Source organism: Petaurus breviceps, unplaced genomic scaffold (assembly GCF_028583685.1).
Source record: "Petaurus breviceps papuanus isolate PSGF00001 unplaced genomic scaffold, PetGlider_PUasm1.0 91041, whole genome shotgun sequence".
NCBI lineage: Eukaryota > Metazoa > Chordata > Mammalia > Diprotodontia > Petauridae > Petaurus > Petaurus breviceps.
In genome coordinates this window covers 25,393,622-25,408,422 of record NW_027187400.1, presented here as the reverse complement: position 1 = coordinate 25,408,422, position 14,801 = coordinate 25,393,622, and the positions used below count along the sequence as shown (strand labels likewise).

Below are 14,801 nucleotides of genomic sequence, written 5' to 3'. Positions count from 1 at the left end.
AAAACAAAAGCTATCAATGAAAATAAGAAAAAAAAGAAAAAAATTGGGGGGTGGGCAGAATGAAGCCCTTAGTTCAGAGGCTTCCTCAGGGTTTCTGGGGCCTCTTCTACCCCAGGACCTCCTTGTCCTGGTAGACCAAGGAATGATTCAGCCTACTGACAATAACACTGGGTGGGGAGAGGTGAGTGTTCTCACCAGATTCTTCTTAACAAGAGAGGTCCTGGGGGGACAGGGGATACTGTTTCCCTCCCAAGCCCCTAGGCTTCTGTCTTTGTGGCATTAGGACCTAGAGGCCTCATGGGACCTTCCTGCTCCATTACTGAGGGTGGGTTTGTGGGGTTTTTTTTCCTGTATCCCTCTTCCTAGAGCCTGGTATATCACCCGCAGCCTGCTGCATCTGCCAGCCCGGCCCCTTGCCCACCCATCCTCCAGCTGCCTGCCCTTCTCTTTTCCCAAGCTGCCACTGTTTTTATTTGTTTGTTTGTTTTTTAAAAAAGACCACCCCAATGCCCAACCTTCCAGGGACCTCTCTGCCAGGGGAAACCCTTACTGTCAAGAGAGAAGAGGGCGGGGGAAGCTGCTGCCCTTGGCTTGGTGTGTAGGCAATGTTGCCTTCTGCCTTATGAGTCTTAATTCCGTTCCCTTTTGATAGACCAGAGCATCTCATCCGTCCCGGCTTGCCGTCCCCATGGCAGGGAGGGAGTGGGCTCTTGGGCCCTACGGGAGCTCTGTGGGACCTATGCCTCATGCCTCAGAGATCAGAAGGACGTTTTCTAGGGGCCTGGGCTTCTGTGCCTGCTCCCCCAGGTGCCTGCTAGGGGGCTCAGGGCTCCCCCCGAGGCAGCCATCTGGAACTCCCTGCCTGGGAAAGAGGTAGTCATTCATCTCTCTCTGGGCATGAGGGGGTAGGAGTGTTTCTCCCTCTCTGTGTCTTTCATCCACTTGGGGCTTGTTTGTGTAGAGATTGGGGGGAGGGAGAAAGGGCTAGAAAACAAGGGGGTAACTTGAGACCTGGCTGGCAGATTTGTGTGAAGTCAAAGGGACGGCTCAAGGGAAGAGGAAATTAGGTGGGCGGCTCTGGCCCCAGTAGCAGAGGGCTGGAGAGACTGACCCCCAGTGAGTGACTGACTAATCAGCTGTGTGGGTGACCCAGAAGAGGTGGCACTGCCTTCCTGGAGAAGGACAACCAGACCGCATGTAACCCCTTCCTTCCCAGGAGACACGCTTCCCTCTCTGCATCCCTTTTGGAGGGAGGGGAGCCACTGATTGTCAACGAAGATGTAAGAGAGGAGGGAACCTTCTTGTCCTGGTCTACCTCTCCCCACCTTTGTCTCCTGGGGCCCAGTTGGATTTTAATGAAATCTGATGCAGTGGGGTGATGCCTGTGGGGCCCAAGGGACCTGAGTGCAATGGTGATCCATTCCCGAGTGACTTCCCTTCTCCCGCCAAGCAGAGAGAGAGCTCTGGGCCTTAGTGAGGATGAGGAGACCCTGCGTGGGCATCCTCTTCTTTAGGAGTTGGGGTCCCCAAGAGATGGGCATGTCTCCTGGTGAGGGGTAGAGGGGGATTGACCAGTCCCTTGATGTTTGGACTTTGAAGGGGCAGGGGATAATGATGGGAGAACTAATTAATACAGCTTAGAGAATTAATTGCTGAGATTGTGAGCTCCTCCAGAAAGCTGCTTCTGTGTTTGGCTCTCTTTGGATCTCCAGCTGCCTTAGCACTGTGGCTGGTATATAGTAGGGGCTCAATAAATGCTTATTGACCGATTGACTAACACAGAGTACTATTCTCAGCTTCTTTTTCTTCCCTTCTTGGCACAGCTCTGTACTTTATAGGACTTGGCAGCAGAAATGGAGAGAAGAAGTGAGCTCCGGGTTCCCTCCACTGGCAGCCAGCCAGCCTGGTCATCCCAAAATGTTTCATAACTGGAGTGTGTTAATGAGTTTCCTTATGCTAATTTGCCCCCGGGGTGAGCTTCTCTTCCCTTCACAGAGATGAGAAGGGGGAGGTTGCAAAAGTGGCAGCAGGAGTCTCCCCCACTTCTGCAGGTGCTGAGCAAACCCAGGCCACTTGGAAAAGTGAAGTCTTTCAGGAACCCAGAAGGTGCCTGTCTGGGCCGGCCAGGAAGAAAGTCTTCATGGTGTGCCACCCACGGGCGTCCGTTCCTGTAAAGGAAGGAACATTTCTGCTTAGCTATTGATTCACTGGCTAACAAACCTTATTATAATGTCAATACTCCAGTGTCTGTTTGCTCTGGCTTCTTTTGGGGATTCAGAGGCTGGCCTTTCGGAGTCTTATTTTCATGGGGTTGGAGTGTGGTTTCCCAGATCCTGGGGGTGGCAAGGGTGGGAGGAGGGGAAGGGGGGAATTTGTAAAAGCTCCTAGCAGGACCTTGGCTCTGCAGTCTCGATGCTGTCATAAGGCTTTATTTTAAAAGAAAAAAAAGAAAATCACCTTGTAATTGTTAGCAGCAGCTAGGAGATGGCTGGTCTCAGAGCTGGGCAGTGCTGAGGCTTGTGTGTGTGTTTGTTTTTCTTTCTGTGGTAACTAAGGCCCCTTTTGCGACTGCAGGGTGCTGATCCAAGGACGGCCCAGGCCCTTTCTGGGAACTAGCCGGGTCTAGTCCCCTTCCTGAGGCATTGGATTTCCTTGGGAAAGCCCTTTTTCTTCCAAAGCCCTGTTCCCCCACCCTTGCTATAGCCTGCCATCTTTTTTTTTCTTTTTCCTTTTAAATGTTTAAAAAAAAATGAGGCCCAAAGACAGGATCAGTCACTGGACATTTATTAAGCACCTACTATGTTCTGGGTCACATAGGCAAGATTTGCACCCAGGCCCTCTGACTCCACTGACTACAGTTGAGGCACAGTCTCTGCTCTGCCTCATTGATTCTTTCCAGGGATTGGTTTGTGATATTAACCTCAGAATTCAGCCAGTCAGCCCCCATCTCCATTTTACAGATGGAAAAACCGAGTCACAGAGAGGGGAGATTTGCCCAGAGAAGGTTAGTACTGATGTACTTCAAAGGACCTTATCGAGAAAGGTCCTGCCTCCAGTGATGGAGACCCTTCCAGCATCTCAGATGTGGAAGGGCCTTCAAAGGCCAAGTGACCACCTCATTCTTCAGGACAGATTTAAAGCAGGGGGCTGACCAGGGCGTGAAGAGAACAAGATGTCAGGAAAAAAGAGAGTTATGATGAAGAGAGACAGGTTTGGAGTTGAACTCTAGTTAGGGAATGGGGACTCATTGAAGGTTCTTGAGCAGAGTAGGGACAAAGTCAAAAATAGTACTGGAGAAAGATGCCAAGAGATGATAGAAGGGAGGGGGGATAGAGGAATAGAGAGAGGGATGGATGGATGATGGATAGATAGACAGGCAGATGGATGGACTGACAGATAGATGGATGGGTGGGTGGGTGGGTGGATGGATGGATGGATGGATGGATGGATAGATTGATAAATGGAGGGATGAGTGTATAGATAGATAGGTAGATAGAGGAATAGAGGGATGGAGAAGTGGATGGATGGATAGACTGACAGACAGATAAATGTAGAGATAGATAAATAAATAAAATAGATGGATGGATAGATAAATAGAGGAACCCTTATCATCATCATCATTATGGGGTTGAGACAATATTTGTAAAGCACACAGAGCCTAGCATATAGTGGGTACTTAATAAATGCTTTTTTCCTTCCTCCTTCCCTCCATCCTTCCCTCTCTCCTTCCATCCTTCCTTTCTTCCTTCTTTTCTCTCTTCCCATTCTTCCATCGCTTCATCCTTCCTCCCTCCCTTCACTCCTTCCTCCCTCCCTCCCTTCCTCCCTCCCTCCCTCTTCCCTCCCTTCCTTTCTTCCTTCACTCCTCCCTCCCTTTCTTCTTCCTTCCTCCTTCCTTCCTTCCTCCTTCCTCCCTCCCTCCCTCCCTTCCTTTCTTCCTTCCTCCCTCCCTCCCTTCCTTTCTTCCTTCCTTCACTCCTTTACTCCTTCCTCCCTCCTCCCTCCCTCCCTTCCTTTCTTCCTTCCTTCCTTCACTCCTTCCTTCCTCCCTCCCTCCCTTCCTTCCTCCCTCCCTCCCTTCCTTCCTTCCTCCCTCCTCCCTCCCTCCCTTCCTCCCTCCCTCACTTCCTTCCTTCCTTCATCCTCCCTCCCTGCCTTCCTTCATCCTTCCTCCCTCCTTCCCTCCTCCCTCCCTCCCTCCCTTCCTCCCTTCCTCCCTCCCTCACTCCCTTCCTCCCTCCCTCCCCCCTCCCCATCACTCCTCGAAGGTCAGGCTGGGTTGGATGAGGACAGAAGAGAAGGAAGGCCTGGCCCATCTAGCCTTCCACTGTCCACAGCTGCTGCTGCCATTACACTCCAGTGATTCATGGTGAGCACGTTTGGAGGGGAAGGGTTTTCGTTACTCCAAACCTCAGTCCCCATGGCTTGTCTTGTTGGCAGATCTCCCTGCCTCAGCAGAAAAGTCACTTTTGATATGGGAACGGAAACTCGGGCAGTGTCAGAAATATGCAGTATACACTGTGTTTGGAGAAAGGAGGAGGGGGCCAAGGGGCCAAGGGGTGAGCCGGTGGCTGCCTTCAGCCCATGGGCCCACCTTTGTTCTGGTCACTTGAGAGGTTTCAAGAAATGAAATCCATCCCAGGTGCCGCTTCCAAGAATGTGAAAAGGGGAGGGGGATGCTGGTGGCAGCTTTCAGTGGGCTGTGTCTTTTGTAGTCTGGGAGTAATCTAGGCCTGGGGGGCCAGAGATTGGGGCCAGGCTTGCCAGGGAGCAGGGCATGGAATCAGATGGCCTGTGCTGCCTTTTTTTTTTTTTTACGCAAAGGTAAACATTTTGCTGTTTTTAATTTTATGGAAAGTTAAATTTGTGGAGGAAATACCTTTCTAAATGTGGTCCATGTGATGTCACAGGCCAGCTATGCGGAGGCATGTGCTGGATGGATGGAGATCGCTCACCCCACTCTGTATCCATGACCGGCATGACCCAGCTTGGCCCAGGGTTTGGGCGTCTGTAGCACTGGAGGTGCGGGCGCCAGCCTCAAAGTTAGCCTTCTTCCTTGGGCGGTCGCCTCACCTGGGCTTTGGTTTCTGGTCACTCCTAGTGTCCCTGCCCATTTCACCATGGTCAGCTTCTTCCTTTCTCTTCTTGGGGTCTCGTCCCTTTCCTCCCTCAGCTTGGACCTTGTGCAGATGGACCCAGTTCCTCTTCAGACACAGATTGGTTTAGATGTACCTTGGCTTCTCTTTCGACCTGGAGATTCTAAGAAGTTTATTCCCAGGGATGTGTTTCTAGATGCTGGGCCCTGGTCAGGGTGCCTTTCATGATGGGGTACAAGCAGCCTTGGAGGGTTCAGTGGCTCCGGGCCTCTCATGCTTGCAACCTTTGTGACCGTGGGCAAGGTGACACTCAGTGTTAAAATGAGGGATTTGGACCAGATGACCTTGAAGGACCTTTCCAGCCCTGAATCTGTAGCTTTAAACTACTCCATCCCACTGGCCTCAGTTTCCTCACCTGAGCTCTGTGACTTCATGACCTTCAGCCTTGTGGCAGACAGATCTAGGGCATGCCTCCTTCTTCCCTATCCCTGCCCGCCTTGACCCTCTGGCATTATAGAACCCACCGTATGCTGAGATGATGGTTCCCAGATGTAGTAGCCCCCTGCCCTCTCTCCCTCATGGCTCAGTTCCCCAGGGTCCATAAAGGAGAACAGCAGAGTGGGGGCAGATTGTTGGGAAGGGGTTTGGGTAGAGAGGTCCGTCCTCTCCACGGGGTCGAATGAGCATTAATGATCCCAGCGCTATGCTAGGTATACAAAGGAAAAACCAAACCGTCCTGGCCTTCCAGGGCCTTCCACTGGCAGCGGTGCAAAGGTCCCATTTTCCACAGCATGTGAAATTTTCCATAGCACTTGGGTCTCTTAGCGCCCAGATTCATCGGCGCCCAGTATTTCCACCAATTTGTGTTTTCACTCTAAGTGTAGCCCATCCACACCTGCCTGTCCTCTGCCTCTCCAGTCCACATCCCTCCTTAGGGTCATCAAAAAGGGTTCACCCTCATAGATAAATAATAGGTTCCTCATAGGTAAATAATATAGTAGCTTCTACTTTTAGGATTGCAAAAAGACTTTCTGTACCCCATGTATCTCACACACAAATAGCCCGGAAGGGAGAATTATTATTACACTCATTTTGCCGATGAGAAAACTGACGTAGCTTTCCCAGTGCAAGTATCTAAGTGAGATTTGAACCCAGGCCACCTGGTTCCCAGGTCCAGAATAATCTCTTCTGCCTTTGATTCTCCTCTTTTTCCTTCAAACACCACCTTCTACACAAAACCTTTTCTCATCCTGCTTTTCCCTCCCTCCCCAAACCGCCTTGGATTGAAATTTCCTGCATTTCTTTGGAATTTTATTCGGTGTGCATGGATGGTCCTTTCCACCAGCAGTCCTGCCATAGAGTGCAAGATCTTTGAGAGCAGAAATTGTCTCATTCTTTTTGTATCCCCAACACAGGGTCTACATATAGTAGACACTTAATACTTGTTGGTTGTTTAATTGATCATGGGTTTCAATCAGGCAGGCAGGCAGCACTTATTAAGCAGCTACTGTATTCCAGATAGACACCATGCTAGGGATATGAAGAAAGGAGAGGTGGAAGAAACTGTCTGGTACCACTGAGTACCAGGATCCCCTTTGACAGTCTGGAGAAGCCTGAGGACCCCCTTTTCACTAAAACCCCATTTTCTACACGAAGCCTTTCCCAACCCTTCCTGATTCTAGTGCTTTCCTCTGTTCAGTTCAGACATTTTTCAGTCATGTTCAACTGTCCGTGACCCCATTTGGGATTTTCTTGGCAAAGATACTGGAGTGGTTTGCCATTTCCTTCTCCAGATCATTTTACAGATGAAGAAACTGAGGCAAACAGGGTGAAGTGACTTGCCCAGGGTCACACAGCTAGGAAGTGTCTGAGGCCAGATTTGGACTCAGGAAGATGAATATTCCTGATTTCAGGTCATCCACTGAACCACATAGCTGCCCCTTCCTTCTGTTAATTATTCCCTAGTTATCCTGTATATTTATATATCCTGTATTTATCCTTATGTATATTGTTCCTGTTTGTCAATTGTTTGTTTCTTGTCTCTTCCATGAGACTGTAAGCTCCTCCAGGGCAGGAACGATCCAAATGCCAGTCCCACGCTTTCAGCTCAGTGGCACACAGTAGGGACTTAATAAATGTTCATTGATTGATGTTTCTAAAGCTATAAAATAGAATACATACATTTACATTGAAATCTAGTTATGAAAATATGTTTTTTAAAAAGACCACCCTCCATTCCTGCCTTGGTTTTTTTTTTTTTTCAGCTTGACAGCGTTTCCAGAGAAATGAAACGCTCCTCTCTGTGTGCACACAGTGACCGGGCTGAGACTTAGCCCTGCATCTCCTGCCTCCCCATCCCACCTTCATTCCCCACTGCGCTTAACTACGCTTAACTGCGCTTCTAGGTTTGAAAGGAGGAAAGCCTGGCCCTGCTGGAGACCCCTGAATTAGAAGGCAGCTCATTAAAAAAAATGATTTTTTAACTTGCTTTTCCAAGGGGGAGGGGGCAGAGCTGACATTGTTGGTGGGGGGAGGCTGGCGGCTTTTCCATTGCTGCGGCCCACCGTGCCAGTGCGCTAATCTCCTCCTGTGGAGTGGGAAGGAGCGCTCTCAGCGGGTGATGGCTGTGCAGGCCTGAATGGGCCTTTTGTGTGTGCCTTTTGTGTCCCCAAAAGCCGGGCACTGTCAGCGTCCCGGCCTGCCAGGCACGGCCCAGCAGCAATTGTTCCTATTGTGAGGACTCTCCTGGGGGGGCTCCTTCTCTGTGTTTCCAGAGGAGTCAGAAGCAGTTGTCCAGGGCTGTGAGCGGAGGGGAGGTGACTTGTTTAGGGGCCCCCAGCTAAGTGAGTGCTGACAGGGGCCGGATTGTGGCCGTGTTGTGATTTTCCTAGAAAACCAATGGATCTTTTAGGGGTAGGGATATTTTGCTAAACTGTGTGAACCTGGGCTATAGTGGGCTCTCCTTGTAGTAATTTCTTCTCTAAACCCCTTGTGAGTCCTAGTATCTTAGACCTTAGAAACAAAGAGGACCGCTCTCTCATTTTACAAAGAAGGAAATTGAGGCCTAGGAAAGTCACAGGATCATAGATCCCGGAAGGGACCAAAGAGGCCATCTAGTCCAACTGTGCCGTTTTACAAAGGAGGAAACCAAGGCTTTAGTGACTTGCCAGAGGTAGCCAATGTCAGTGGCAGGATTTGAACCCTGTGTCCTCTGACTCCCAAACCAGTGCCCTTTGACTGTGATGGATATGTTGAGGCAGGAAATCAGAGTGTTCACATTTGCAGTCTGTCCTCCCCAGCTGCCCTCTGGAAAGGAGAACCCTGCCATTTGGAATTGCTTTGGAATGTTGATTTTTCCCCCTGTTTTTGGTGGAGAGCTGGGGAATTGAGAGAGCAGTATATGTCTCTGCTGATCCCGTCTCTGCTCCACAAGGGTGGCATTCATGGATCAATGAAGGGGCCATTGTCCCACCAGCTCTTGCCATCTCCCCTATCTCTGGTCCTTGCTGTTGGACGTTTGGCTTATTTCTCCCCCTAGTTCTGGCGAGGGCTGTGCCCCCGGAGATACTAGAGGGGTCATTTAACAGCATACAGGTATTGTGGACACAGCTCTCCCTGTCAGACCCACAACTCTGGACCTTTTCTTCTCTTTTCCTTTGGTCCTGACACCTGACTCTAGAACACATTAATTGGACTCTAGAAGGCTCTTTGACCGTGTACACCTGTGTCCTAACTGGAACTTTAAGGGTAGGGTAAGGCCTGCCAGCTGCCTGGGGTCCCTACCCCATCCCTCAGCCGTCCCTACGCCCTCGGATCCCAACTCTGGAATCAAGGGTGTTGGGTGTGGTTGTACCACCTGCATGTGTCCTGTTCCACATGTGACACACCCCTCTTCCCCTGACCAGCACCATGAAATTGGACATTCTTGTATGGCACAGACTCCCCTCATACTCAGCTCTGAAGCTTGCCTTCAAATGAGAGAGTTCTCTTGTGAAGTCCTTGGGCTCAGTGTACTCTTCAGCAAAGAAGGGTCCTTCCTTGGGATGCGTTTTGCCCCCGTTCATTCATGTAGAGGGAGGGCCCTTTGGGATAGCTCTGGGCTGGTGTGGCTTCTAAAACCCTTTGCTGCTAGGGAAGGTATAAACGCAGAGTATTTGTCACAGAGGGCATCTTCTTATGCCCAAGCTTAGGAAGCAGTGCTTGGAAGTGAGAAGACCCGGGTTCTAATTTCAACCTATATACATTACTAGCTGGCCGATTCTGGCCATACCTCTTACCCTCTCTTAGCCTCAGTTTTCCCACCCTTAAACGGGATAATATCACCCACCTCACAGGGTTCTCATGATCTGACTTGATAAAAGGATAGAGCACTGAACAGATAGAGAACCAGACCCCTGCTTTGTTTCCCTGATTGGCAATGCCCCCTTGTTCCCTTTGGTGCTATATGATCAGAGATTTAGACTCTTAAGACCCTTTAGAGGTCATGTGGTCTAACAGATGGGGAAACTGAGGCAGCTCGAGGTTAAGTGACTTGCCCAGGAAGGGGGGTCTGGGGTCTGAGGTTGGATTTGGACTCAGGTCTTCTTGCCTCCAGGCTTAGCTCTCTAATATAGCTGATAAAGTAACTTGGGTGGGGGGTATATCACCCGCCATCAGTGGCAGTGGATGGGAAGGGAGGACTGAGGCAAACCAAGGTCTCCTGTAAGGATTGGCCCTGAACTTGAGCCTTGAAGGTTGGTAACAGGGCAGGAGGGAGTGCAGGGGAGGGGTAGCCAGCATACGTAGATTTGCTTTGGATGTCTGTCTTGTGGCACCCAAGAAATAGGGCCCCATTTCCCTAAGCACCATGCTGGCAAAGGTGAGAATCTTTACCTCTCTCTTTATGAGAGTGCTAGTTTTTTAGAGCACCAGTCCTGGAGTCAGGGAGACTCAACTTCCTGAGTTCAAATCTGCTGTGTGACCCTGGGCAAATCACTTAACCCTGTTTGCCTCAATTTCCTCATCTGTAAAATGAGCTGCAAAAGGAAATGGCAAACCACTCCAGTATCTCTGCCGAGAAAAACCGTAAAATGGGTCATGAAGAGTCAGATACAACTGGAAAAAAAAAAAAACTGACAAGTTTTCAGATTGGGAAGGATCTTGACCTTCCCTAATAGCTAAGTCTCCAGCAATGAGAAATGACCTGCCCAAGGTCACACCGATGTTCGATTGCAGAGCCAGACATAGAACTCAGACCTGCTGACCCCAGACACAGTGAGTGCCTTTTCCCACTGTGCACCATCAATATCCATTTAAATCCTCATGATTCCATAAAAGGGTTTTGTGGCCTCCTGTCTGGGCAGTAGCGGTCTCTTTCTTTTTAAAGAGGCCCTACTTTTCAGTTGGTACTCTTGTGATGGCCACCGCTGGTGGACGGTGGACACACACACACACACACACACCCCAATGGGCTTTAAATTGAGTTCTCTCAAATCCTAATATTCCCTCCTCATGGAGGGATAGCACCCTCACATGTGAATCTGCCCTTGGCGTGCCTTGCCAACTACAAAACCCTGATTAAAGGAACTTGAGGGGATGGTGATGGAGCCTAATAGAAGTCTGGGCTCAGTAGCATTTATGGGGACGGATGTGAGTCACCGCACTTTACCCTTGGGGCACTCCCAGGTAAAATGAACAGGAGGTGAAGGGGAATATAGAAATGAGGAAGGCTTTGATGGGTCATGGCACCAAGAGTATAGATAGTGAAGGCCAGACCAGGACTTATCCATCAATGAGCATTAATCAGTTAATTAATTAACTAATTAAGTAACTACAAACCAAGTCATTAAGCCCATGGTAGTTGGAGGGCACCAGCTGTTGGGGGGGAAGGGAAGGGGACTGGAGATCACGAAAGGCTTTCTGCAGAAGATAAAGATTGAGATGTATCTTCAGGGTAAAGAAAGACTCAGTGAAAAAAAGGGGGGTGGGTTGCTAGGTGTCACAGTGAATAGAGCACCAGCCCTGGAGTCAGGAGGACCTGAGTTCAAATCCAGCCTCAGACACTTAACACTTACTAGCCATGTCACCTTGGGTGAAGCAGAGGCAAAGAGGGACTATATAGTCCAGGCCTGTGCAGAAGTGCAGAGGTGAGAGATGAAAGTCATGCTTGTATGAGAAACAGAGAAGACCAGTATTTTTGGATTGTGAGGTTGGGGAGGAAGAGGAATTACATTCATTGAGGCTGGAAAGATAGGCCAGGGCTAGGTCATGAAGGACTTTAAAGGCTAAACAGAGAAAGTGCTTTACATTTTATTCTAAAGGCATGTAGGGAAGCGACACGGTCATATCTGTACTTAAGGAACATGACTTTGGCACCAATGTGTAGGACAGACTAGAGTCCAGACAGGCTTGAGACATGCAGACCAGTTAGGAACCTTTTACAGTACTTGACCTTGAACCCAGATCTTTCAGCAATTTATCCATCATTATCTTTCACGTTTAACAAACCTTAGAGTTTGGCTAATCATCTTCCTTCCTTTTTTTTTTTTTTCAGGCAGTTGGGGCTAAGTGACTTGCCCAGGATCACACAGCTAGTAAGTGTCTGAGGCCCAATTTGAACTCAGGTCCTCCTGACTCCAGGACCAATGTTCTATCCACTGCACTACCTAGCAGTCTCAGGTTGAGAGCAGTAGCTTGTATACCTAATAGCCAAAAGTGCTTGTTGTTCAAACCATTGGTAAGCTTTTCTTAGGCAAAGGTATAGATGGTATTTCTGCTCTGGGACTTTCAAGGAGGAAGAGACAGGAAGTAGGACTTAATGAAGTAAGTAGGAACTATTTAGTTCCTCTGTAAGTAGGAACTATTTCAAGGGCAGGATTCTGAGAGCTTGTTTAAACTCTGTGAACACTCCACCCGCAAAGTAGGGCTTATTGATGGAGTCCTAGACTGAGACCTGGAAAGGTCACTGAGTATACAATCCCTTCATTTTCCTAAAGAGGAAGTTGAGACCCAGAGAGGTGATCTACCCAAGGTCACACAGCTCCAATAGTCCAACTCTCATCTTAACCAAAGGAAGCTGACATGAAGGCCTTAAGTGACTTCACAGGCTCATAGATTTAGACATAGAAGGGACCATAGAGGTCTTCTGGTCCAAAGCCCTCACTTTATGAATGAGGAAAACTAAGAGTCATAGAGTTGAAATTATTTTCTCAAGGTCACACATAGGGTCAGAGGGAGAGTCAGGATTTGAACCCAGTACTTTTTCCATGGTCTTCTGAAGTGGAATCCCGTAGCATCATTCAGTGGCTGACTGGTGTATTTAGTCTCACACATTTGAGGGCCTTTGAGGTCAGCATAAGCTCTCAGTCCTGCATTGAGCACATTAATAAATGTTTCTTGACCTACTGTCTATCCAGCTTCTAAGTAGAAGTGGGCCGTCTCAAGGAGAGGAACATCTGGCCACAAAGACAGATGATTAGTACAGCGAGTAACTTTTATTTTTTTTTTTCACTTTTAATTTTTCGTATCTAAATGAATACAGGCCTGATTTCCCAGGGGACTACGACTTTAACTGATTGTGTGGTTTTCTGAACGCTGTTGATGAGTCATTTGGGGCCTTCTGGAGGTGGAAGGCAGGTGTGTCTGTGCCCTTTAAGGTCAAAGAGGACGGCTTAGGGACTGTTGGTGTCTTTACTGTGCCCACCCCTCCACCCAACAGGACAAACTTTCTGAAACTCATTTCAACAAATGATTATTTGAAGGGTCAAAGCAGAAGCATCATTCTGTTCATTCACAGGCAGAAGGCATTCCCAAGCACCTGACCTTGCCAAATGCAAAGGAACTTCATTAAGTGACTAAGACCTAGAAGGGAATCTTCATCTTTCTTTGGCATTTTTTCATTTCAGCACAGATGTGTCTCCTATATACCAGGGACCAAAGAGACAAAGACAAAAGGAAAAACGACCCCTACTCTTAAGCAGGAGTAGGGAACCCCCCTATAAGGGGCTTATATCGTACATAGGACATTTGGGTGGGTTAAGAAATAACCTACCTAGGGGTGATCAGGAATGGCTTTTTGTGAAGTGCAGCACATGAATGGAAGTCTGGATTGGGTTCAGTCAACAAACATTTATGGAGCTCTTGGTAATGTACTAGGCACCAATGCCGTGGCACAAACCGAAACTCTCTCTGTATTCACGGCACTTAGCAACTTGGACCTCTTTAGTGCTTTAAGGTTTACAAACTACTTTACATCTATTATCTCATTTGATCCAATGACCCTGGGAGGTAGGTAGGTGCTGTTATTCAGAGGTAAAGTGACTTACACAGGGTCCTACAGCTAGCAGTTGTCTGAGGCCAGATTTGAACTCAAGTCTTTCAGATTCCAAACCCAGGGTTCTATCTGCTGTGCTGCCTAGCTGCTGGGACTCTTAAGATGCAGAGGTGAGGAGAAGGGGAGATCATTGTGGTATTAGGGGAGAGATAGCTGTGTATGGAGAGGCACAGAGGGGAGAGGTCTTGTGGCTAGAAAGTTCATACAGGGGAATAATGTGAAAGATCTAGGAAGATGGGTCAGATTGAGGGGACTTGTAAATGACAGATTTTGTGTCTTACTTTGTTGTTGTATCTTACCCTAGAGGCAATAGGGAGCCATTGAGGACTTTGGAAAGTGACATGGTCAGATTCCCAGTTTGGCCATGTTTACCGCCTGCCTGGATTTAAACAAGTCACTTTACTTTTATGGGCATCAGTTCCCCATGTAACTTTCCAGCTGTAGAACTATGCCCCGTTTATGCACCTGAGCTTTAGGAAGGTTATTCTGACAGACTGGGGGGGGGGGGGCACATTTATTTATTAAGCATTTATTATGTATCAGTTACTACCCTGGGTGTTAGAGATACACAAACCAGCAAGTAGGCAGGCAGTTTCTGCCTTCAAGAAGCTTACATTCTAATGGGGAATACTGTGTGTATGTGTACACTCTAGCCCCTGTTAATGAAAAACTGCTTTGTAGCTATCTAGGGTCTTGTAGGTGGCTGGGGGTTGTTTCCTGGCCAGAGGTATTTCAACCTCTGTGCCAATCCTAGCGATGACACTCGCCACCTGGGTGACCCTGGCCAAGTCACTTGTCAGCCTCATTTCCTCCTTTGTAAAATGGAGCTGCTAATAACATCTACTTCCCAGGAAAGTAGTAGGGATCAAGTGAGATATTTGTAAAGCACTTCTTACTGCTTTCCTATAAAAATGCTAATATTATTATTATTATTACTGCTATTATTATTCTGGGCCTCAGTTTCCTCCCTCGTAAGAAAAGGTTCCACTAAAGGACTTAAAGGATCCCTCTGAGCTCTCAAATCCAGTATCCTGTCTTTCTTCTTGGGCAAATGCCTTTCACCCAGGGTCTGTGAACTTATTTTTTAAAATTATTTTGGTAACTCCACATAATTGGTTTCCTTTAATCTGATGTATTTTTTTACTTTATGCATTTAAAATCTTGATTTAAAATAAAATAAAGCAAAATCTTGATTCCGATGCAGCATCCTCGCCAGACTACTTAAAGGGGTCCAGGACACAACGTAGGCTAAGAAGCCTCTCTCTGTTCTAGGGATTTGTCTTTGCTCCCCAGGGTTTGAGAGCACCTTGGTTCCTTGGGTGTAAGCAAAGGAGACCCAACTTCTCACCTCTCCCTCTCTCTCTCTCTCTCTCTCTCTCTCTCTCTCTCTCTCT

General features: G+C 48.2%; 1 protein-coding gene across 1 annotated transcript in view; it reads left to right on the top strand.

Moving 5' to 3' along the window:
- The first annotated feature begins 11,628 nt into the window (after window positions 1-11,628).
- The window catches only part of SPSB1 (splA/ryanodine receptor domain and SOCS box containing 1), a 31,143-nt gene continuing 27,970 nt past the window's right edge, over window positions 11,629-14,801 (top strand). Inside the window, exon 1 of the mRNA XM_069079299.1 lies at window positions 11,629-11,668. The gene's annotated coding sequence lies outside the window, so the exon portion shown is untranslated. The remainder of the gene's footprint in view (window positions 11,669-14,801) is intronic.